This window comes from Anabrus simplex, chromosome 9 (genome assembly GCF_040414725.1).
Source record: "Anabrus simplex isolate iqAnaSimp1 chromosome 9, ASM4041472v1, whole genome shotgun sequence".
NCBI classification, from domain to species: Eukaryota; Metazoa; Arthropoda; class Insecta; order Orthoptera; family Tettigoniidae; genus Anabrus; species Anabrus simplex.
This window is the reverse complement of record NC_090273.1, coordinates 135,393,423-135,418,932: the sequence shown is the minus strand read 5'-3', so window position 1 is coordinate 135,418,932 and position 25,510 is coordinate 135,393,423. Positions and strand designations below refer to the sequence as shown.

The following is a 25,510-nucleotide window of genomic DNA, read 5'->3' as shown; positions in this document are numbered from 1 at the left end:
GAGACGTGATAGCCGAGTGGTGTCGTTACCGGCTTCTCGCTAAAGTGCCCGAAACCCGATCAGTAATTAACGTACAGTCCTAGTATTTTCCTGGCGTGAAAATGGGAAACCACGGAAAATCATCTTCAGGGCTGCCGAAGGTGGGGTTCGAACCCACTATCTCCCGAATACTGTATACTGGTCGCACTTAAGCTATTGCAGCTACCTAATTCGGTCGCCGATGATTTAGGTTCAGAAACTATATTATAGACATTATCATAAGGTGTTATATATTAGCAATTACCTTAATCGCGTAGATTATCTCAGCCAAACAAACATATTCAAAACTTAATTCATGACTATGTCAGTGTTTAAAGTAGAATTGTTTTCAAAGTAATCTCCAAAGACTGTGCTTACTACAACACAATACCAGAATGCAGAATTTGAAGAGAGGGAAGAGAAGACCTAAGTCGTCTTTAGTTTCCTCAATTATAAAATCGTAAGTAAAACATTTTTAATGCAACGTACAGCCTGATTTTAAATTCATAATTTTAATAGGTTTGTACCACACAACTTAAAAACATAATTTACAAAGTAGACATTGCTTTCCTTTTATTAAATTATCTGAATTGAATATTTACGGCCACTTCATCACTTAGTGATATCTTTTAAGAATTTAAGGGGGTACCGACACGTATGCCATTATACAGTATATAATTAATTAATTAGTATCATGGTCAATATTTTGCTCTTTCCCTGATAATTTCCAAACGCATGATTTTTATTTTTTCCTTTTTGTTATGATTAGTAATGTTATAGCTTCAACCTGTACTAGAATCAGTGAAGTCCATCAAGTATAAATATTTTTTCATGAAGTAGTCAATTATTCATTAATTGTAATTTGAATTTTTTTAAATCTTAACTAACAAAGTTAGCTCAATAATTCTAGTATATCTTCTTCTTCTCTATGAAATATACATGCACGCAAAAACTTTCAGAGTTATCGGGGAAACTTTTCTGAAAAGCAAAAGTTACAGGAAGCGAACAAACTTGCCGATTAAGGGCTTGCTTGGGTGACAGGTCTTCACGTTTTGGTCATAATTCCGGAAGTATGGGAGATATTAACAAAACGTTTGCACTGTTATAAAGAGAAAAGTTCAATTTTTAGTGAAAAATAAATTGAAAAATGCAGTTTTGATTGGTCGAGCTTAGGTTATCGGGTTCGATCCCGGCTCAGTCCAGTGGTTTGAAGGTGTTCAAATATCAATCAATCATCCACCACAAACCTGCATTTAGAGCTGTTGCCCAACTGGCAGATTCCCTTTCCAATTGCTTAAATTGTTTCAAAGAAACTGGAAATCTCTCGAACCTCTTCCTTGGTAAATTATTCCTGTCCCAATTTCCTCGTTCTATAGACGAATATTTGCCCCAGTTTGTCCTCTTGATTACCGATCAAAGGTGTTGGTCCCCAATTAACACTTCGAAGCTGTGAAGGCCAGTGCTCTGTCGTTTGAGCTATTCAGCCCGATCTCCCCACCGGACATAGGGAAGCACGCTACTGCCAAAGCCCGAGGAAATATTGTGCCTTAATAACGAAACAGGACTTATTTACATGTTTCATATCGTTTAGAAATCTACTGTCATTTGCAAGTGAGGAACATTTCATTACATTATGCCTCGTACTATTTGAGTGACACTCTCTAACATGTCCTGTGTTTCCAAACAGACGAGCAGACCTGGCCGTTGGTATTCCCACCATGGGCGTTGCGCAATCGATTATGATCGCGACAGACAGGATATGTTCAACAATTCACGAGAGAGCGACACAGCTGGTTGTTAGGAGCTTAGCGAATGGCAGTCACGTCCTCTATCATGGCAATATGACATACAGTAGATATGATATTCTGCAGACAATAAACTGACACTGATTCTCAGAACAAAGGAGTGTCCCGTGCAGGGAATAGCATGCGTATGTACGTAAGCAGAATATTTCAGCGAGTATATATCCCCCCACCTCCTGGGTTGCTCATGAGTTTTTTTTTTATTTTTTAATCGTTTTATTATCTACTTTCTTGATTCTTTGAAAAAATGCATTCAAAGCTTATTCATCTATTAATGTAATTCCACACCATGTCTCCCTTGACAAATCGTAACATACCGTTTAGTCGAGGAGCTCGTCTCCTTACTCCCAAGAACTCCCAACCCAAAGATTGCAATATTGTCGTAACACTACTCTTTTGTCGGATATTATTCAGAACAAATCGTGCTGCTTTCTTTTAGATCCTTGCCAGTTCTCGAAAAGTATTTCTGGTGAGGGTCCGATACAATCGAACCGTACCGTACTCTAATTGGGATCTTACCAGTGTCTTAAACGCCCTCTCCTTTACATCCATACTTATTTTCTCTCTTTCCTTGTTTCTTTCCTTCCTTCTTTCTTACTTTCTTTATTTTCTCTTGGTTGTTTTTTCCTGGGACTCAACAACGGATCCCAAGTCTACCGCCTTAAGGGCAGTGTCCTGGAGCGTGAGACTTTGGGTCGGGGGATGCAACAGAAGAGGACCAGTACGTCGCCCAGGCGGCCTCACCTATTATGCTGAACATGGGCTTTCTGGAGGGTAGGAAAACCGGAAGGGATATACAAGGGAGAGGAAAGGATGCGGCAGTGGACTTAAATTAAGTACCATCCCGGCATTTGCCTTGGGGAGAAGTGGGAAACGAACCCACTCTACTCAGTTGACCAGCCGAAGCCACTTTTCAAATTTCGTGGCAGAGCCTGGAATCGAACTCGGGCCTCCGGGGGTGGCACATAATCACACTAACCATTACACCACAGAGGTGGCTTTACATCCTTACTACAACCACTGAATACCCTTACAACCATATGAAGAAATCTGTACACTTATTTACAACATCGTCGATGTGATTCTCTCAATGAAGATCTTACCTTATAGGAACACCTATGTACCGGGTGTCCAGAATTAAACTGACGGTGTTCAGAGCGGGACATCACGGGTTGTATTGATCGTAGGAGTCTGAAATTTCGTAGATATGCTAGCTAAGCAATGCCCTCGCGAAGTATGCCAGAAAAATTATTAGTTCGAAGCGTTGCCACTAGGTAACGTGAAAATATTAGATTATTAGGAAGTGTCGGCTGGCCCGTTCTTCCGTTATGTAGTGAGAGTAACATAAATTGTTGGGGTTCTGATGGATCGTACCCCTAATGTTTATGCAAAATCCATAGCAGAACTGTTGTGCAGACCAGAGTAGTCTTGTTACCCTCTTCAGTAATTTTGCATTCTAATCTATTACTAGACAGAAATCCTACTGCCACAATCATAAAGCTACATTTTTCTACGCCCTTTGCGAAGGGACTGGTGTAAAGATACTTTATCCATGAAGAAGTAGTAACAAGCTTGGGATAACACTAGAAATTCATAAACAAACGCGTTTCTCATGCCTTTCACTACTTTTTTTTCCTTTATGTATAGTTTTGATTTCGCTTTCGACTTACTACTGATAGTATAAATGAGCAGCAAGATAGATTCTAGTTTGCTTTACGAGAGGATTACGGATAATGCTCGAAAGGATTATTATGAGCTGTACTATATGTGCAGGATGTGTGTAATACTGTAGAAGTGGAGGGACTCGGTTTACAAGATACAGTATCCGTTACTTAAGAAGCAGATCCACTCCCAGGAAGAAAGGAAGAAAGGATGACCAGTCTTCCGGAGCTGCTAAACGCTTCACCGCCCCCGCCGATAGCTCCTCCACCCACTCTTCCGTCACATCCTCCTCGAGGTCTTCAACCGCGACCTTCAGTACTCATTAAGTGCCGACAGTCTTGTTCATGCTTGCTCCACTCCGGTGTAATAGCGCACAAGACAGGAAGTTTGCCCGCATTGGGTACATCTGCCGGCCTAGCAGACTCGTGGACCTTACAAGGGACAAAAAAGCAACAACGCAAGAAGCTCAGAGTACAGCACGAAAGTGGCTTACAGAACGCCTGTAGCTGCCATGTTCTAATAGTAGTGTTGTTTGTTTTTCTTGTTTGTTCGGTACTAGCCATCTAAGGAGCACGTTAAACAACTACGTTAACATTCTTCTTCCTCCTCCACCACTCTTTCATCCTTTCATTTGCTAGTGGCTAGTCTTTCATCTCCCCATTTCAGATGTTGTTTCTATCCGTAGACTCCTGGAAATCCTTACATATTTTGAGTTGGTGTCTGAATTTTAGTCTACCTCTCGAATGTTGGCTTCTTTGGTATTTTTACGTATTTCTGGTATCCAAGTACATTGCTTTTGGGTTGTTGTTGTTGTTGTTGTTGTTGTTGTTGTTGAAGTGATTGAATAGTCTCTTGGTTAGTCTATTGTCATTCATTCTTACTAAGTATACGTAAAACATCAGTCTCTTTTTCTTTCATTGTATCCGTTTTTCTCTGTCTTTCTACTGGTCGGGAGATGTATCAAGAACCATAGAAAGAGATGCGCAGTAATTGAAGGACACATTTGGAAGGTGAGAGTTGACTAGCCTCTAGTGCGAAAACAACTTGCTAGATTTGTAACAGTTACAGTATGTTAGCAAGTTGGATGGTCCCTCCCCTTCGGCAGCCCTGAAAATGGTTTTCCGTGGTTTCCAATTTTCACACCAGGCAAATGCTGGGGCTGTAGCTTAATTAAGGCCACGGCCGCTTCCCTCCCACTCCTAGCCCTTCCCTGTCCCGTCGTCGCTATAAGACCTATCTGTGTCGGTGCGACGTAAAGCAACTAGCTAGGTCCCTCCCCTCATTCCCCTCTCTAGCGCATCTTCAAGGTCGAGCCAGGATGCATGCGGACAGGCGGGGAAGCCACTACCTACCCTTCTCTGCGTGTTTGTCTCATGCTATATCTCCTGTCCTGTATATAGTTCTTTATTACTTCTCTTAACTTTCAGTACGTATCCTTCTCATGTGCACACAGTTTCTTTCTTTCTGACATGTTCAGGTTCGTTTTTCATAATCATCGTCAAGCATTCCTCTGCGTATAGACACTGTAGTTTGACCACCGTGTTGTAGTGTCTGATTTTTTGCATTAATTAATAGAGATTCTTTGTTGGTCAATAGGTATGTTTTTTTTAGCTCTCATTTTGTTTGCTTCTTTGTCTCGTCCATTCGCCTGTATGAACCCTCCCAGATACTAAAATTTGTCCACTCTTCTCTAATTTTCCCATAATTTGTGTAGATATGGTTACGTGCGCTTTTGCAGTTTGTTATGAATTTTGTCTTTCCGAAGGAGACCTGCAGTCCTGCTTCCTCTGCTCTTCTCTTTCCGTCTTTTTATCTGTGTGCTGGCTGCTTTTATGTCCCCTATAAATATCGCACGATCGTCTGCGAAATATTTTTTTACTTTCTTTTGCGTAACCTATCGGTATCCCACTTTTTTATTTTCTGGCTTTCTACCTTTCTCCGCTATTTAAGTATTACATTTTCTAGTACCCAGTTGAACAATATCGGGAAGAGTTTGTTTTTATGTACCACTACATACCTGTTTATAGTTTTCCGAGAAGGCGGTAATTTTGTACTGCAAGGTGTTCAAGTATTTGGGATATTGTCTTCTCCCAGGATGGTTGTATATTTTGTGAAATTGAAACAAGGTGAAACTAAGCTAATGTAGTGACTTCGCAGTTGTGATCGACGACATTCTGTATGAAAGAATTGAGCTGGTACAAACAGGTGGGAACAATGGCAGGAGAATAATCGAAATAAAGGCTAAGTTAGCAATATACTCGATAGATGAAGTTGTACATAAAAACCGGCTTCGGTCTGGGATAATGTGAGGTGAATGGTGGAGGATCGTTTAACTAGAAGAATAATGGACTCGGCCATAGAGGGAAAGACAACTAGAGGGAGACCAAGACGAAGATAGGTAGACTCTGCTTTTAGGGATTTAGTAACTATTAGTATGGAAATAAACGAGGCCATAGTGCTAGTATTGTAAATAGGCGATTGTTGAGGCGCTTATTTAATTCATAGAGGATTCCAGACTGAACGCTGGAATGCTTGACAGTCTGTAATAAAGGTAAGAGTTCTACCCCGTTATAATGATTACCTTCATCTCTAATGGCACTTCTGCTACTCCGAGTTTCACGAGTCGAAGGAGTTTCGAAATATTTCCCTCAATGGAGATTTTTCAACGTGGCAGAAAATGTAATAATACTAACTAAAATATCTTTGCTCGCAATTTTTTGACATAAATATGTTTTATGGTTGGGGGTCATCAGAAAATTTGTGTAATGTAACGTGACGCGACAAAATGTGTGACGGAAGTGTAACCATAGCAGCCGTGCAGGTAGTGATGTAAGGTATGTATGGATGGCCAGACAGTGTTACCTAGCAACTGTACGGGCTGTCTTATGCCGGGTGTTACCATATGAAATTAGCAGTTGTTAATGGATGGCCATGACCGGGAGACATACAGTATTTATGATCAATATATTTCCTCAAAGGGAAAGGTGTCTTTTCTATCTACTGCTGTAATAAAAAATATGCATTTTCTAAACCTTTTGCGGACATTGTGAAATGAAGTAACTTTACTGCACACTTCGTGGCTTGCTGTATTACATCATAACATTCTCCATGTATTTCAGAAGACAGACATGTACTGTATGATGTACTATAATACCAAAGAATACACACTTATTATAACAAAATAACCGACGAATCCCCAACAATTGTAATCTAACTTGTTTATAATATACAGTACTTATTTCCATAGAATTGATATTTTTGTTTTGGCACCGCAATTTATAGAATTATGTTGACAACTTAGCCTATACGGTGTCAACATTTTTTTTGCACTCGTTTTATTTAAACATTCACTAACGCCTCGTGCTTAATTCTTTCCACTTTAAGACCAAGTTGCATAAATAATAACGACTACGGAAACAATTAATGATGTATGATTTTTTGTCGATAAATATTGATCCTTGGAGAGTTGATGTATGTATCAGTCTTTCAGAGAACAGTATAGCGCAGAGCGCGCGTGCCTACAGTCCGCCATGTTCCACAAATTACAATAATTAGCAAGTGCGTGCCGACAGATATTAGGAGAGGCGCGCTCCGTAGTACAGTAGAGAACACGCCAACAGAACGAGTTTATTTAACTGGCCATCTTATTAACTAGATATATTTAGAGTAATTAGGAATACATTCTCTCTACCAGTTTCTTTTTATTGTGATCCACTGCGGTATGAACTTACCAGCACGCCAGTGTGTTCCAACAAAGAATCTAACAAACTGATATAATGAACCCCTCATATTTCACAGTTGTTACCAGACATCACGATATTTGGATCTTTAATTGTATAATTTCCCGCTTCCGTCTTTGTAGTTTAACGTCCTTATTTTTTGTACTATTTTTGCCGTTTTAATTTACTTCAAAGTTGCGTTTTTATTCAAGTTTTTATTTCATAAACATTATTATTGCTTTTGATCATCTTAGGACTTTTAAGTTATGGGTTGTTCCAAGGTAGTTAGAGTTAGACGTAGAGATCACGTGCAGGTCTCCCCACGACGCTTGGCCGTCGGTGACGTCATCGAGAACCCTCAGCGCCTTGTCTTCTGTATGAGGTAATACACAGCTGTGAGCTATTCTGTTTTAGCGACAAGTTAGATATAAGAGAACTTAATTGATATGTTAACATCGCCTCACACCACCACTCACTATTTCATTACAGTAATAATAGATCAAATACAGTGTGAATCAAGCAGCGTTTCTGAAGTATTTCGATCATTATAAAAGGTTGTAACGAATGCCCATTCCGTATGTTCATGTTCTCAACACCTATGATAACAATAACAAGGAGACTCTAATTGTTACAGACTCGAACATTAAAGCTTGATGACTGCAAGAAGTATGTCCGTTGTTACAAACAATATTAAAAAAGCTATATACAATGTCAACAACACAAACAGTACAGTAAAAGTTCTCCTCCAAGTGCCAGGAACTGACAAATTCCACGTCTACATTTAGAGAGGCTATATAAATGAATGAGCCTGAATATTAACATCCATAGCACTGATTTCATATACAACATAATAAACTGCCTTTCATAAAAAATAAACAGGTGTGTTATACACAGAAAATAATGCTGATATTTTAAAAAAGTATCATCAAACACACTTATCTATAGCATCAGTGGAATTTCTTTGTTTTGTTTTTCTTTATCGGTATTATATTAACTGAAACCCGATCTCCTCAATGTTTTACTTTTGTTTAAAGCGTTCATTCGAATAAAAGAAAGGTTTATCACGAAGCAAGTTGCAAACTCATAAATTTCGGGAAATTTCTCCTTCAGGATATCCGTAAGGTTTGTGATGATCTTAGAAGCATCTTTCACTTCTTTCCCGTGGTAAAATTGAAACTTTGCATCCGGAAGATAGTAGGTTCGAATCCCACTATCGGCAGCCCTGAAAATGGTTTTCCGTGGTTTCCCATTTTCACACCAGGCAAATGCTGGGGCTTCACCTTAATTAAGGCCACGGCCGCTTCCTTCCAACTCCTAGGCCTTTCCTATCCCATCGTCGCCATAAGACCTATCTGTGTCGGCGCGACGTAAAGCCCCTAGCAAAAAAATGGAACTATTTTTGCATCTGCTTTACCGTAGTTTACCATCCCTCTGTAGGGTGCATCAAACTGTCTGTAGACGTCTTTGAAATCTAATTTCCACATAATCGCTTTCTATATCGAGGTTGTTCTTCTTTACCCTCAAAGCTATATAGCCAGTGAAGTCTTCAAGCAGCTCATCACGATCCTTGGTTTCGCGACTGTCCTTTGAGCTGTTCCACTAGCTCTTCGAGAGCTTTAACTAACACTTGCTCATCCTCTGGTAAAGAATAGGATGTTGTGGGCTCAACGCTGGGCTTTTAGGTCACTGGATTTAGGGAATACATGAAAGCGTAAGTTTCGTTCCTTCGTGTTCCTGCTATGATTTGTGCATCCTGCAATAGCACAACAAACCATAATGAAAAATGCTGTTTTTTTACGTCTTATCACATACAATAAATACACATGGTTTCTTATACACCACAGATATGTTAATATCGTGTATCATTAGGTCCTAGCTCCTGCGTTCTTATTCGAACTACCTCTACCTCATTCATGGCAGCTTCAACGCGAGGATCCTGCATGACGTCACAGCTCTGCTTTGCTATTGCGCATCTCTCCCGTGATCCCTACCTTGTATTCTTCGTACCTTGGGTTGTTCTTGGTTGTTCATTTATTAACCAATAATAATAGTTGACTCTTGAAGTCGAATAAAATAATCGGCCGGACTGAGTGGCTCAGACGTTTGAGGCGCTGGCCTTCTGACCATAACTTGGCAGGTTCGATCCAGGCTCAGTCCGGTGGTATTTGAAGGTGCTCAAATACGTCAGCCTCGTGTCGGTAGATTTACTAGCACGTTAAAAATCTCCTGCGGGACTACATTCCGGCATCTAGGTGTCTCCGAAAACCGTAAAAGTACTTATCGGACGTAAGCCCAATAACATAATCATTCCATTACAATCGAATGAATGGAGCCTTTTCTAATCGATTGATTTATGTTGTGATTGATTTGATTATTTGATACGATGTCAATGAAAGATGGATGTATAGCCGTTAAATATGAGCGCATATGAACAACATTCACTACATTCTATACTCTCCGTATTTTGTCCTTCCTGTTGATGTAGATCATGTTTATTGGTAACAGGTCAAGATGACAAGCTATTACACTATAGACATGGAGGAAATGGCTTCACAACACGCTATACTGTACTATAGCAACATGCAAGCAGTCACGCGAAATGTTATTCTCGTTATGTGCCGGGAAGTAACAGTCCATTCATATGCCTCGCGATGTGATAGCTTTCATTGAAACACCAGAATAGAACACCCCTGTCCTCGTATCATGCATTTCATGTCTGTTTCGCAGTATTTATTCTGTTACAGTTCTTATACAGTGTGTAACAAAAATACGGGGCGAAAGTTTGAACAATGGATTCGTATCCGAGAAGAAAATTAGGTTATATCACCATGGATCCCAAAATGCTTAATTTATGAGTTATTTAACTTTCTTCTTCTGTCAGAAGAGTAGCATTGTCACTGGATTCTCACCAAGGGGTCTGTTGTTTGAATCTCGGCCAGCGCGTGAGCAATTTTCGAAATCATAGGTCATGTCTTTGTGGCTCGGAATCCACGCAAAATTGGAGGTCCCCTAGATTTGCTTACGATATCAACAGTTATTTAAAACTACAAGCTGCCTTGCTTTTCCTCTTTGTCTGGTGGCGTCCTCTCGGAGAAGGTAACAACCATCAAGGAGAAATGAACCGGCACGTGGCATGTAGCAACAATTCCTGGTTGTTGAATATTGGAACTATTACAACAAATTAGAGTCCGACCATCAGTGCCCCTAGCATTTATGCTTCTCTCGCTACATTACCGAAGAAGGGGCTACTAGACAATACTTTCTAATAACCAGATTAGTTTGCATTCAACACAATACTGCCTAAAAATTAGGGGTTCGATAATAATAATAATAATAATAATAATAATAATTTTACGTCCCACTAACTACTTTTGACGACTTTCGGAGACGCTAAGGTGCCGGAATGTTTTCCCGCTGGAGTTCTTTTACGTGCCCTTAACTCTACCGACACGACACGAGGATGAAGTATTTGAGCACCTTCAAATACCACCGGACTGATTCAAAATCGAACCTGCCAAGTTGGTTACAGCGTTCCAACCGCCTGAGCTAGTCAGCCCGGCGAGAATGAGTGGTGAAGGGAAGACAAATTCCATATTTTTCCGGCATTAGCCTATGACCGAGTGCCAGAGGGTAGATTTCATCTCCTTTGTCACAAGACGTCGAGATGAAAGATCTTTACTTTTCCTATTAAGTTTTAAAGAAAAACTGTGCCAAATTTCAGCCCTTTAGCATAGCGGAAAATGTGAGAATGAGTGCCGAGGGGAATAAAAAGTGAGTCGTCGGGCCTACGTTCGTTTTTTTATAAATAAGAAATGTTTTTATCATATTGCCATTTGTTCTTCAGCATTTGAAACGATTTTATAAATTATTTTTGTAATAGGTGGATAGGTTCTTCTTCTTCTTCTCCACCGTGACGTTTTCCCGATTACATGGGTTCGGCATGATATGTGAATTAAACCTAATTTTAGGGCTGTATGGCTTTTTCCGCCGTCCGGCCTGTGTGGAGAGATGTATTCACTATTGTGTATTTCTATCGTGGTTGGTGGTATAACCCCCAAGCCATAAAAGGTGGCTCGATGCTAGTGAAAACCCCCCAGGACGGCCAGGAACCGATCCTGGGACTATCTGTGACGAAGGTCGCTAAACTGATCATTCATCCAAAGAACCAGACCAACAGAAGAATTCCTTATTTCTCCGAAATACCGTGCGTCAGGAACGTGTCTACACTGGATGTCGCTTCAATATTCCTGTCAGATGGTCACGTTGGTGTTATTTACATATTTCAGCAGTAGAGTCAGCGACTGTACCATCTTGAACAGCTCGTGAATGTTCCCCTTATCGCTTATTGCCGTCTCTTTGTGTTTGAAATACCTTGCATATGCATGTAGTGACGCACAGTGGATTGACTCAACCCACTCCTGGACGATAACCTGAGTCATGGAAATGAAGTTATTGTGTTTTATTACCTCTCGTGGCATGGTACAGCACTCTGTTTAAGATTCTGGGGTCGTGAAACAACCAACGACGTCCTCTCCTTAACAGATATAAGATTCCTCCATAATATCTATTTTATTATGAACTTCACTGAGTGACTCCGACTGTAGACTGGTTGCCTTCTGAGCCTAAGCTGGCGGGTTAGACCCCAGGCCAGTCCTGTGGTATTTATAGCAGCGCAGATACGTTAGCCTCGTGTCGGTAGATTTGCTCACCCACGTACATTAAAAGAACTCCTGTAGAGTTTAAATATCTTGGAGTTATCATTACAGATAATAACAGCACAAGAGAGGAGACATATACAAGAATAGCGGCTGCTTGTTCTGGGTTAAGTATTCAAGACACGAAGTCTCAGTAGAGCAGTCTGGAGAGAAGTTGTCAAGAAGGCTTTCAATTACTGTAGCTGGGGATGTTGCAGTATTACGTAGGTGGGTCAAAAGGTTAGTTGCACTAACGCGCCGCAGCAGCGCGCTGTGTGTCACAAACGTGGGCACAGCGGAGAAAGGGGCAGACACTGCCCACACGTCTGTTAGGCAGGTCGCTGTGGTGTCTCGTCTAGTATTGTGTGAATAGCGGCCAAATGCAATGGCGCGTCAACTGGACGTTCACTCCAAATATGAAGTGCGTGCGACAATCCGATTCCTATGGGCCAAAAGGAAGAATTGTACGGACATTCATCGTGAAATTAGTGCTGTGTATGGGGAGCGGGCCATTTCCCGGCAAGGTATCGTAAAGTGGTGTCAGCAATTCGAAGCCGGACGCACGGATATCACGGACAACCATCGCGAAGGCAGGCCCGCAACGTCCAGGACCCGTGGAAAGGTCAACAGTGTGAATGCGATCATTATGGAACCGGCGCATTAAACTGAGAGAAATCGCGACGCAGCTGAACATGTCGTACGGCAGTGTGTTCGCCATTGTTCACGAGGACCTTGGACATCGTAAGCTGTGTCAAAGATGGGTTCCACGTCTTCTCACCGATGAGCATAGGGGACAACGTTTCCAATCCTCCCTGGCATTTTTGTAACGCTATAACGCTATGCCGAAGGCGATTCTGCAGCGAATCGTCACAGGTGACGAAACGTGGGTCCACCACTTCACCCCCGAAACGAAGTGAACATCAATGGAATGGGTGCACCCCTCATCACCACAACGAAAGAAGGCCAAGGTTCAACCTTCAGCCGGTAAGGTTATGGCGACAGTGTTCTTTGACATGGGGGGTTTGCTGCACGTGGAATTCATGCCGAAAAGAACGACGATCAACGCGGCGTCGTATTGTCAAACGTTGCACCGGTTGCGTAAAGCGATTAAAGAGAAGCACTGGGGGAAATTGAGCTCCGGTGTGATTTTGTTGCACGATAACGCAACACCTCACAAGGCCCGCCAAACGAGAGAACTGCTGCAGCGTTTCAAGTGGGAGGTCTGGCAACATCTACCCTACAGTCCCAACCTAGCGCCATGCGACTTTCATCTCTTCGGTAAGCTCAAAACGGAGCTCGGTGGTCGACGTTTCCAGACCGATGACGAGGTGAAGGCCGCTGTCTCCGAGTGGTTGCAGAACTCTGGAGGAAATTTCTATGCATCCGGCATCGACAAGTTGGTTGTGCGTTCGCAGAAATGTTTGGAGTCTCTTGGAAACTATGTGGAAAAGTGACGTTACAGTGTATGTCGTTATAGTCGTGTTGCTGTTGTATAGGTGGTGTAATAAATGGCCATAACTGGGAAGTGCAACTTATTTTCTGATCTGCCCTCTTATCAACATGAGTAAATATCGATATATTTCTATCGTAATTCGATATTTGAATATCTTTTTTTTTTGCTACGGGCTTTACGTCGCACCGACACAGATAGGTCTTATGGCGACGATGGGATAGGAAAGGCCTAGGAATTGGAAGGAAGCGGCCGTGGCCTTAATTAAGGTACAGCCCCAGCATTTGCCTGGTGTGAAAATGGGAAGCCACGGAAAACCATCTTCAGGGCTGCCGATAGTGGGATTCGAACCTACTATCTCCCGGATGCAAGCTCACAGCCACGCGCCTCTGCGCGCACGGCCAACTCGCCCGGTTATTTGAATATCGATATTGTGCTTCGATACTATTATGTATCCATACTATTTAATGATATTACTGATCTCAAAAAGATCATTAGGAAATAATGAAGGAACCATGCCTACAATTTTATAATAGAGAGTAAACTTCATAAATCACCTATAACCCTAAAATAATGGCTCGAAGTATTTTTATATAAAGGTAACAAGGACATTTGTCCGTGTGTTGTTGACTGTCAATTTAGTTATATATGATCTGTGTGTGTGTGTGTGTGTGTTTCTGCGTAGCTGCTGTTTTTCTGTTCCACACATTTTTTTTAACTTTGCGAGTAAGTCTGAAATATCCATCGCGCATTACGTTTCTCGTTTGGTTCTTTCCCCGAAAAGTTACTTTTAATTGCGGAAATGACTCCACTGACCAGCGCAGTGTTTACAGTGTAATGAACAAGGCTCTAAACATGTCGATTTCCACAAAAATACTACACACTTTCGATCATAATTCACATAGTATTTAGATTATAGTAATTATCTCTTTTTTTCCTTGGAAATGCCGCGATTCTAGATCTTAAGTACAACATAATTTCCAATCCTTGTATTGTGATAAAAATTGATATCGAGATATATCGTTCTGTTTGGATAATGTCGGCATATCGATACCATCTTTAAATATCGATATCGAATGAAATATAGGTCCTTTAATATATCTTAACTACATAATTTGACATCGAGATATATCGTTGTTTTGTTTTGATAATGTCGGCATATCGATACCATCTTTAAATATCGATATCGAATGAAATATAGATACTTTAATATATCGGAACGTCCCCAGCTGTAAGTGGTGGTGGTGGTGATGGTGGTCAGCATTGTTTTAAGAAGAAGTACAACTAGGCAACCATCCTCTATTAACACTAATGAGAGAGAAAACAGTGGAAGGGATCCGACACTTCGAAAAATGAAGACATCGGCCAAAGTAAGACAAGGGCTCACGAAGGGCGTGAACATGAAAGACTCCCTATGATTCGCAACGTAATACCGTCGGGGTCGTAAAGAACAAGAGTGACCAAGTGAAGTTGGATAGGGTAGATGAAAGTGTGGAGCCTACCACAAGTAAGTGGAAGCAATTTTAGCACTCAGCTCAGTGCGCTGTGGTCGCCAACCCACACTTCCAAATTCAGAGCCCCTGAGACCCCTTTTAGTCGCCTCTTACAACAGGCAGGGTATACCGTGTGTGTTATTTTACCGCCCCCACCCACACTGTAATGCCAAGGAGTAAGCGTAAAATAACTCCGGTGGGAGAAAGTTATAGCACGTCATCGTCTCTGAAAACCGTAGAAGTACAGAGCTTATTGGACATAAAACCATTATCATTATTATCGTGTTTAATATGCATATTTCTTATGGGCTTGAGGTCTGTCTGGAATTAGCGTCATTAATTTCACGGCACCTCTGTAACCATGGCAACCAGTTGTTCCTCTATGTATACGAGGTCAGTAGCGTCATCTTCTCACTGTGCACTTTCTTCCTGTAACTAAGTGCTTGAGTATCATCAACTGAACCCCATTCTACTCCTAAGTCCAGACTTAAAATCCTTGAACTCCTCAAATCCTGACCATTAACTAAACGAACGAATTTGGACAATGTCAGAAAACATATTTTTGTAAATTATCTCTTTACCTATCTGTTCTGAGCTTGTTAAAATTAGCTTCCACTGTCCTCACTGCCACCGATGTCAGGTTGTGAGTGACATTTGCCAGTGAAGATGGATATTATGGCCCAGGCGCCTGCCCAGGTGGTAGAGAGCTGTTCAGCTGGCGGAATGTGAACACTTGATTGGAGGAAAAAGGACGTAGGCGTAATGCGGGAAGGGTAGGGCAGGGGCAAGGTCCTTGTCTCGTATCCGGGTCTGTCGACAGTGGGACAAGGTCCGCCACTACCAGACGGCTCAACAGAATCGCACATCGATGTAACTGATAGTGACATCGCTTGATTAGCATCGCGACTGTCCTTTTAAGGCACACGGCTGCAGCACGAAGACGTTACTAAGACAATGAATAATAAAAGAAAGAGAGAATATGAGGTGTAATTACTTTAAGCTGATCCAGTTTCCTCTGATTTTGAAGACTTTGCTTGCGTAGGAATAACTACTTCAAGAACGTGTTAGGGTAGATTACTATTATTTATGTACTGATGTGTTTTTTTTCTGTTTACTTCTCATAAAACACATATTACTAATTAAAAGTTTCATTAATTATATAAACTTAGGATAAGCACGCCTCTTGATGCTATACAAATCGTAGTTACCAAAATATTCTGGTTAATTGAATAAGATCCGGAAAATCGTAAAATTTAAATCCCTTCTAAATATACGGCAAATTCTAACCGCATGCTCTGAGACAGTGCTTCGGCTGATTTCGGGGCTGTTCGACGTAGCTCGTGTCTATCACTGGTCCACTCGCCTGGGCTATGTTCTCCTTAAATACTCTTCGCCTTACGCACACTCACGCCCCGCGCCATCACTTCAGAAACTTCGCCAGTTCTGGAGGTAAACCCAACGTTGATGTCAAGATTATCGCTACGTACGCGAATATAGCGAGGTAATTAAGTAAATAGTTTTTTTTAAACCATTTTACAAAGACTCATCTATTTCTACGGGGGTTCACTGAACCACTGAACATATGGAACGCGTCGCCACTGCTGGATAGTAAAAATTGCATTTCTATGTTTTGACTTCTTGTGCTACCTGTGGGTCTTTTTAACAAACTAAGTCACGCAGCAGTTCCAGTCTTCACCACTCGATGTCATGAAAACTTTGTACAATTGGTAAGAAAATTAGTGTAAGCTGTGATTGTGTTTTTCTCAAAATACTATTTTCTTAATACCAACAATCAAAAATTAATTTCTTCTGATGTATTGCACCTAGAATTGTGAACTCGTTTTTCAAAATGCTCAGTATCTTATGCCAATTGTAGAACTAGAAACATCTCAGAAATGAAAAATCCGACTTTCCGCACATCTGGGCTGGGTGTCAGTCTGGAATCACTTGGATAGAGAGTCGTCACCGTGGCAACTAGGCAACCAGTGTTCGTCATCTTCTTCCTCACGTTATTACTAGGGCTCGGAAGTTGAGGAAAAATCCCTTTCTTTCTCGATTGTCCGAAGACAAGGCCCAACATAATGCATGTTTATTCTGGATCATTGTAGGCCAGAAAATTCAGGGTTTTATTTATAATTGTTGGTCTTTTTCTGCGTTTTTTTACTGGTCCATATTTAGCCTTTGTAGGTCCTAACGGCTTATTTTGAAAATTCACCTTTTTTCCACTACATTTTTACTAAAGCAAAACCAAACCCCATAGCGCAACAGCCCCGAACTGCCTTGGCCTGCCAAGCGACGGCTGCTCAACCCGAAGGCCTGCAGATTACGAGGTGTCGTGTAGTCAGCACGACGAATCCTGTCGATCGTTATTCTTGGCTTTCTTGACCGGGGCCGCTACCTCACCGTCATATAGCTTCTCTGTTCTACACACGTAGGCTGAGTAGACCTCGAACCACCCTTCGAATTCAGGTAAAACTCCATGACCTGGCCGGGAATCGAACTCAACCCGGTACCTCCGGGTAAGAGGCAGGCACGCTACCTCTACACCGCGGGAACGGCACATTTTTACTGCACATTCTCAATTCGAATCATCATTAGTTCATCCATCACCTCTTAAAGATATTTTCTCTAGTAAACATATATTTAAACTAGTGTAAACGAGGCACAATGAAGGGACAAGAACCGATCACGTGAAACTCCCGTCATAAAGTCTAAAACGCCGGTGACACAAAATGACATTCAAAGAATGTTTATCTAAAATGTCATCCCAACCAATCGTTTCCAGCAAATTGTAAGATCAGATCAAATCAAATCAAATCAAGTCAAGTGAAGTCAAAATCTAAATCTTTGGGTTCTTAGGTGTAAAGGATGGTCCGTATTCAGACAGTACGTTGCGAAACATGGAGGAACTTCTGTGCACATCATTGATGTTAAGGGTTCCCACTTGAAACAAGTGAGATCTTTCTCATCAAGAAATACTCACATTAAAATGTTTTCCATTTAATATTTCACTTATCGTACACATAATTTGATACCTCTGGCATTATCAATCAGTAGTTTCATTTTTCATTTCATTTTCATTTTATATTCTCTCTCTTCAGTAAAGTCAATTGATGAAAGGTTTCTGAATTCCAATTTATGAAACCCTAGTGTGTTTAAGCCAGTATCCAGTATTCGGGAGATACTGGGTTCGAACCCCACTGTCAGCAGCCCTGAAGATGGTTTTCCGTGGTTTCCCATTTTCACATCAGGCAAATGCTGGGGCTGTACCGTAATTAAGGCCACGGCCGCTTCCTTCCAACACCTACGCCTTTCCTATACCATCGTCGTCATAAGACCTATTTGTGTCGGTGCGACGTAAAGCCGCTAGCAAAAAAAATCAGTTTCTTTCTCCAGGATCTCCATTGCGGGTTCACTGAATTCATTCTAGGTGGAAAAAATATACCATTATAAATTCTGCAAGTACTTTTTATAAACAAAAAATTCCTTCTTTAAAATTGTGTTGTTCTTAAAATATATACATTCTGAAAGAAATATTTCACTCATATATTTTTGCACTGTATGATGTATACCACCAGAATTTTGCACATTTAAATATTATATTCCTTCATTAAACATGTAATTAAATCTATAATTATGAATGAATTTGGATCGTACTCTTACGTCCCCTTTACGTCTTTTTATACGTCTACTCACTGCACAGCCTCTTACAGAAGGTAACCTGACCGAAGCCAGTCAGTCTTCGTGATATAGGCCCTATATAATACTGTATATTAGATCAGCACCATGATATTATATACACTGCTATAAGGACGCGAGCTCATTTCTTCGCGAAAAATACTTAACCCCAATAATCTATTACAGACACCTGCACCACACGGAAAAGCAAAGAATTGTCGATATAAACTTGCTCCGTGTAAAGGCCCGCTCACACTCACTGGAAGGGAGAAGCGGAGAGAGGAAGAATTTCTCCTGTGTGCGCTCATACCTATCGGAAGCGTGCCTCATCATTTGGACAGCTGATCGTCAAAACTTGTCTTAGTTGTGTGTGAAAGCGTTGGTCCAGCCGAACGTATCTAATGGATCACGTGTTAGCTCTTGCTCTCTTGGTAATGAAATGGCGCTTGTGTCCGAGGACTTCGGCTCGCCAAGAGCAGGTCTTTTGATTTGACCCCCGTAAGCGACTTGCGTGTCGTGATGAGGATGAAATTATGATGAAGACGACCCACACACCCAGCCCCTGTGCCAGCGAAATTAACGAATGATGGTTAAAATGTCCGACCCTAACGGGAATCGAACCCGGGACCCCTGTGACCAAAGGCCAGCACGCTAACCATTTATCCATGGAGCCGAACACTCTCCTGGTTGAAGATGCTGAAAGGGAAGAACAAGGGACGGCATTATCTAAAAATTTAAATGGCGAATTGTCTAATTTGTTTCAACCGTTGTTACGCCCTCAAGATAAATTCAAAGTGTATTTTCGAATGAACAGTGTGAAATTTCAACTGCTAATTCAAAGGTATTGCTATATAACTTATGGCATTTATCATATAGAGAAGTGCACTTTTCAAATAAATGAATAACTTTTTCGGAGTCCATTTTCAACACAGCTCAGAGGAAGCAAATACTATGTGAATGTACGGTATGGACTCAACGCGATTGCGAAACACACGAATACTACACGAACGTTACCGAAATAAAATTCCGGCGGGAAGAGCGGAAGAAATATTCTCGCCAAGCAACTTCTTCGGCGCGGCGCGTTTTACCTCTCCAGTAGATGCAAGTGTGAGCCATCACATCTATTACGCAGCGAAATAATATGTTTCTGCCTTCGCGCCGTGTCTCCCTTCTGCTAGGTGTGAGCGGGTCATAACGAAGAATATGTTATTTCTTTCTGTTATTACACGTAGCATTGTGTGGTCTTAATTTACCTCTTTGAGCAGCTCCGCATTTCTCCCTTTTCTATATATGAAAACTCCTTGATTGAGCTCGTAAAGTTAAGCAATAACTACGACATCCCAGTCAAATATTCTAGTCTTAATTGGATGAGCATCAGTGCGTTATTTTATTAAGTATATGATTAGACGGGCTGGATGACGCAATAAGACAGGACTGGACGTGGATATATTTATCAGTTAAGCTAATTAGATCGTCCTTCTGCAAATACTTTACGGCCAATTGACGTTCAGCTGCACGTGCAGGCCCTCAGCTTATCATTCAATCCACCTCGTTACTTACAACTCTATATGCGGCAGCTGGTTGATGCTCATATTCATCGCTCATTATCGCAACTAAAATAGCGCTCACCAAATGATCACCACAACACCACCGGGTTTTAAATATTAAATGGTAGTATGTATCGTGATATAAATATCCCTCATTAGGTAAGCTTTCAGCCAGATTAATGGTCTTGATTGGTAAAAGAGGTAGAGGACGGGGTGAGTACATATGTAATAAGAACTGGCATAGAGGAAGGTAAAACTACGTCCCAGATCTATAGACTTGCCTAAAATCTGATCAAGTCCCTTCCTATCCCTCAGTACAGAATTGAAATATATACACTGGCCGGAAATCGATCTCGGGACCTGCTGGTAAGATACAGGCACACTACTACTACACAACAAACTTGCTAATAATAACGATAATAGTAATAATAACAATCATCACCTTCCTGGCCTTTACCCCAGTGTACCGCTGTCGGGACTTGGTATGGTTTTGGACTAGTTTTACCACCGAATGCCCTTCTTGGCTATGTGATAGGCTAAGAATCGAACCCGGTATCTCCTATTGAGAGATATGAACGCTACTCTAGAATGAGGAGCAGGCACAGTAAAGCTAGATAATAAAAAATAAGAGTTTTCATTTTCTTTCTCGTTAATCGTCGAAGGGCGTAATGTTTCTTGGTCCCAGTTCCGCTGGTTGCTTTCAGGACTTTCCTGTTTGTAAAATCCAGTCCTATTAAGTTTGTTATTCCGCTGTCTTGCTTGTCTGTGGATTTGTAGCCCCGTTTTCCGTATAACCTTATTGTGTATTTCTCTGAATAATGCAACGCGAGGTATTCGTAAGTCTTGTAGCCTTCTGTACCGCGTGTTTTATATCTGGGTTCAGCGAATTGTATTCTGCACCAGAAGCTTATGCAGTATTTTTCTGCTGAGCACATCTCTTCTACTCTCCCTGTATTCAGTGATGAGCCAAATCATCACATCGACTCCCACTTCAAACTCAACTGTCATGTGTTGTAATAATAGAGCATTGTCCGCTTCCGTAGCGTAACGCTTGTGCATTACTAGCTGCCGTCCTCGGTGCCCTTGTTTCGATTCCCGGTACTGCCAGAAATCGTACGTTTGACAGCAGGGCTGGTATGTGGTTAAAATTGTTCACGCAACTGACCTTCAGTGGGAAGTGTGCCTAAAAGATCTACATGAGGGTACGAATTTTCATTTACCATTCGCTATGGGTATATAGGCAAAGAGCGTTACAGAGAAGGTTGCATTGTTTATTCCCCCAGGGACTAAAAAACGCCATTGCCAGCCCCAGAATTCATTTGTTGACACCGGATTTTTTGAAAGTTATAGTTTTTTATTTCCTACTTGTTAAATTATTCTGCCTTCCGCTCCTATCGACCACGCAGCCAGCTACAGTTTTGTATTTTTCTTATCATTATTTATGAACTAAATTGATGAATTTAACTTACACATTTAAGACTCATACCAGCACCCAGACCCCGTGTCGGAGAAATTAACCAGGCGAAGTTAAAATCCCCGACCCGTCCGGAAATCGAACCCTGGGCCCTCCGAACTGAAGGGCACCAGTAAAAGAATTGAAATGAATGAAAACAGACAACCTGTTTTCCAGTCAATGACTGGGCCAGGGGTGGAATGAATGCGGTGAGGATAGGAATTGTGCCGGCTGCCGAAGCCTGTCGCACTCCTCTGGGGCAATGATTAATGACTGACAGATGAAATAAAATGAGAGTGGAGAGTGTTGCTGGAATGAAAGATGACAGGGAAAATCGGAGCATCCGGAGAAAAATCTCTCCCTCTTCCACTTTGTCCAGCACAAGTCTCACATTGAGTGAACGGGATTTGAATCACGGAACCCAGCGGTAAGAAGCCGACGCGCTGTCGTCTGAGCCAGGGAGACTCAGTAAAATATTTGAATGCAAACTAATTTAGTTGCTAGGAAGTGTCGTTCTTCCGTAATGTAACGAGAGTAACATACAGTCTAGGGGTTCTGATGTGCCGTGCCCCTGATTTTTATGCAAAATTCATGACATGAGCGTTGTGCAGGGTAGACTATACTTGTTATTCGCTTCGGTAAATTTGTATTACTGCCTAAATATTTGAGCTTTATTAGTCAGTATTGTAACGAGAGCTCAGACTTTATTTTGTAAGTATCCTGAGTTCGAGTCGTATCTACTTTTGAGTAGGTAGTGAAGAACAAAAAAATTAAATAAGTACTGATAATCATTTGATTTGGTTATGGCATGGTCCGGCTGTGATCGATTCAGAAAGCTAAACTTTTAACACGAGGGTATGCAGCTTTATTGTTGTATTTAAACTCTTTGGGCCGCAACCCGCCAATATGGCGGCTTCATCAGAATAACTGGTAGTGAACTCTGTGGTCAAATGTGTTGTTGAAGACAATTCAAGGAAGCTATAAATATGTTTCAAGTGCGCTGTTCTGATGAATTTCCATAAAAACAAGAGCACGTTCGCGCGATTAAATGAAAGTAATAAAACGACAACGATAAAATTGTGGCGATAGTCAGCTGTAATGGTCACTGGTTCACTACCTAAAGACTCTACACCGTGATATTTCAAGTGTGATTAGTAAAATTTGCACCCCAACAAATGCCATCTAATAAAATATGTAATTATGGAAACGCTAACATACAGCTCTCTGTTATGTAGAAGTAGCGTGCCTGCCCACCCCGAAGGCCCCGGGTTCGATTCCCGGCCAGGTCAGGGATTTTTCTCTCGACCTGAGGGCTGCTTCGAGATCCATTCAGCCTACATGATTAGAATTGAGGAGCTGTCTGACGGTGAGATGGCGGCCCCGGTCTCGAAAACCCAGAAAAACGGCCGAGAGGATGCGTCGTGCTGTCCACACGACCCCTCGTAATCTGCAGGCCTTTGGGCTGATCAGCGGCTGCAGGGCAGGCCAAGGCCCTTTCAAGGGCGTTAAGTGCCGTGGGGTTTGGTTTGGTTTTAACATACAGCTGGTAGTACAGTCTACCATGGTCCAATAATAATAATAATTTTAATACCGGGCGAGTGGGCCGTGCGGTTAGAGTCGCGCAGCTGTTAGCTTGCAACCAGGAGATAGTGGGTTTGAATCCCACTGTCTGCAGCCCTAAAGATGGTTTTCCGTGGTTTCCCATTTTCACACCAGACAAATGCTGGGGCTGTACCTTAATGGCCATGGCCGCTTCCTTCCCACTCTTAAGCCTTCCCTATCCCATCGTCGCCATAAGACCTGTCTGTGTCGGCACGACGTAAAGCAAATAGCAACAATTAAAAATAAAAAGTAATAATAATTATTATAATAATAATATGGGGGAAAGTCAGGAAGTTAGTTTCTCTATTTTATTTCTCCAAACAAAAGGAACAGAGCTCGCTACACCTTGTGCATCCATTAGTTCGGAATTCTGCTAATGTGTGACGTATAGGTGGACAAGTCGGTGAAAAACCGTGGTGCAGTGGAAGATGCAAATTGTAAGATACTGATGGAAAGGTACGCACATTGATCTATTTTCTGTAGGCAAGAAACACGAAACCTGTCAAAAATTCACAGGGGGTTACTTGTGTGTCCAGGAGAGAAAGTGACGTCTAATTATTCTCGAATTATGACATGAATGGCCATGTTGATATTCCTCCCTTCTAAAAACACCATTGAGGTTTTTCTTTAATTTAGTTCGGCTGAATCACTGTTATATTTTTCTCTGATCATGTTAAAAATTGTCTCTTACTTCTGTCCTTGTGCGGTTTTGAGAGACAGTGGCTATGTGTGTTTGTGTGTGATTTTGACACTTGATTAATTCAAATTAAACATATTTTATATACATCTTTCTGAATATTAATTCATTTGTTTTTGTTCCAGGTGAGTACCTCTATGCGATGTATGCTCTGGCTTGAGTGCTCTTTGTCGTAAGTAACCACTTAGACTTTTTAATCTTGCTTGTCAATTGTTCATTTAATGAATTATTTCTTTCCACTTTTCCATGTTTACACTCAGGCTTTCCTAGGCATTTCATTGCAGTTTTTACTATAGCATCCCTGTATGCCACTCATCCTCTATCGATATCCTGAACCTGCATATTGTTTATTTCTTAGAACTTTTCGCCTATTATATCATGTACTTTTGTCCAATTTCCTCGTCCTGGAGGTTTTCTACCCTTATTTGATTGCAGACAGATTTCACTTTCTCCGTCCTCTCTTCAATATAGAGAAAAATCCACATCCCTAACAGATTTCTTGAATTTAAAGTCGATTATGGATCTGTTGGCCCTACCCCCCCCCCCCATATGTAGTGGTGACTACTTCTACTACTACTACTACTACTACTACTACTACTACTACTACTACTACTACTACTACTACTACTACTACTACTACTACTACTACTAAAACGTTTTCATTCCTCCCCTGAAGGAGGGGGGGCGGGCCTCATAGACGGTAACGCCGTATTTCAGACCGGGAGATTTGTTACGGTGAAGGAGATGCACGGAGAAGGTGAGTGGGTTGACAGCCGTGGCCTGTACTAGGAACTGTCGCGGCATTCGCCTTAGTGCAGGAGAATGGGAAACCACGGAAAACCATTCTCAGGACAGCCGACGGTTGGGGCCAGCCGTGAGGTCCATCCCTGTCCCGTCTCCCGAATGCAGAGGCGTAGAGCCACGGTAAAGTCGTAGCCACCCCTCCCCTGCTCGGTTGGCCGGTCAGAGTGCAGAGCTGTTGGACCACGGACCAGCCGTGGCCCCTTGTGGGCCGAGACCCACTCTGCATCTACCGACCGTGGTAAATAGCCGTATGTTTGAAAAATGTATTCGTAACTTCTAATTCCATACTGGTACAGAGGTCCAGTAAACGCTTTCCATTCATATTAGCTTCCATATTTTCTCCATATTTACCCTTCGCCTTCTCCTATCCTTTAGCTCTACAGTGTTTCCAACTCTCGCATTGAAATGGCCTATTAGCGCCATCATATCCTTGTTGTTGATCGTGACTGCTATGTCAGTCAGTGCTTCGCAAAGCTTGTCAAATTAATCCTCAAATGCACCCTCCCATGATGAATAGATTGAGACAATTCCTTGACCTCCTAAATCTATCCACATCATTTGTACAATTACGTGCCTAACAGAAACTAAGTTGCATGTAATAGTATTACTAATAAACAGTCCTACTCCATACTCTGCCCTTCCTGTTAAGAACACTGTCATATCCATTCTCTTCCTCGTTATCTTCCCTTACCCGAACATCATTAACTCCCAAACACATACAGATGGATCCTCTTTGCTGACTCAGTCAGCTCTACTTTCCTTCTTTCTTTCTTTCTTTCTTTCTTTCTTTCTTTCTTTCTTTCTTTCTTTCTTTCTTTCTTTCTTTCTTCCTTCCTTCCTTCCTTCCTTTCCTTTCCTTCCATAAGCTCCCTTAATACTGGCAGCTCGCCA

At 41.7% G+C, this 25,510-nt stretch overlaps 1 protein-coding gene across 2 annotated transcripts in view; it reads left to right on the top strand.

Annotated features, from left to right (window-relative positions):
- The window catches only part of LOC136881079 (protein phosphatase 1 regulatory subunit 14B), a 630,712-nt gene that overhangs the window by 351,396 nt on the left and 253,806 nt on the right, over nucleotides 1–25,510 (top strand). The window lies entirely within an intron of this gene.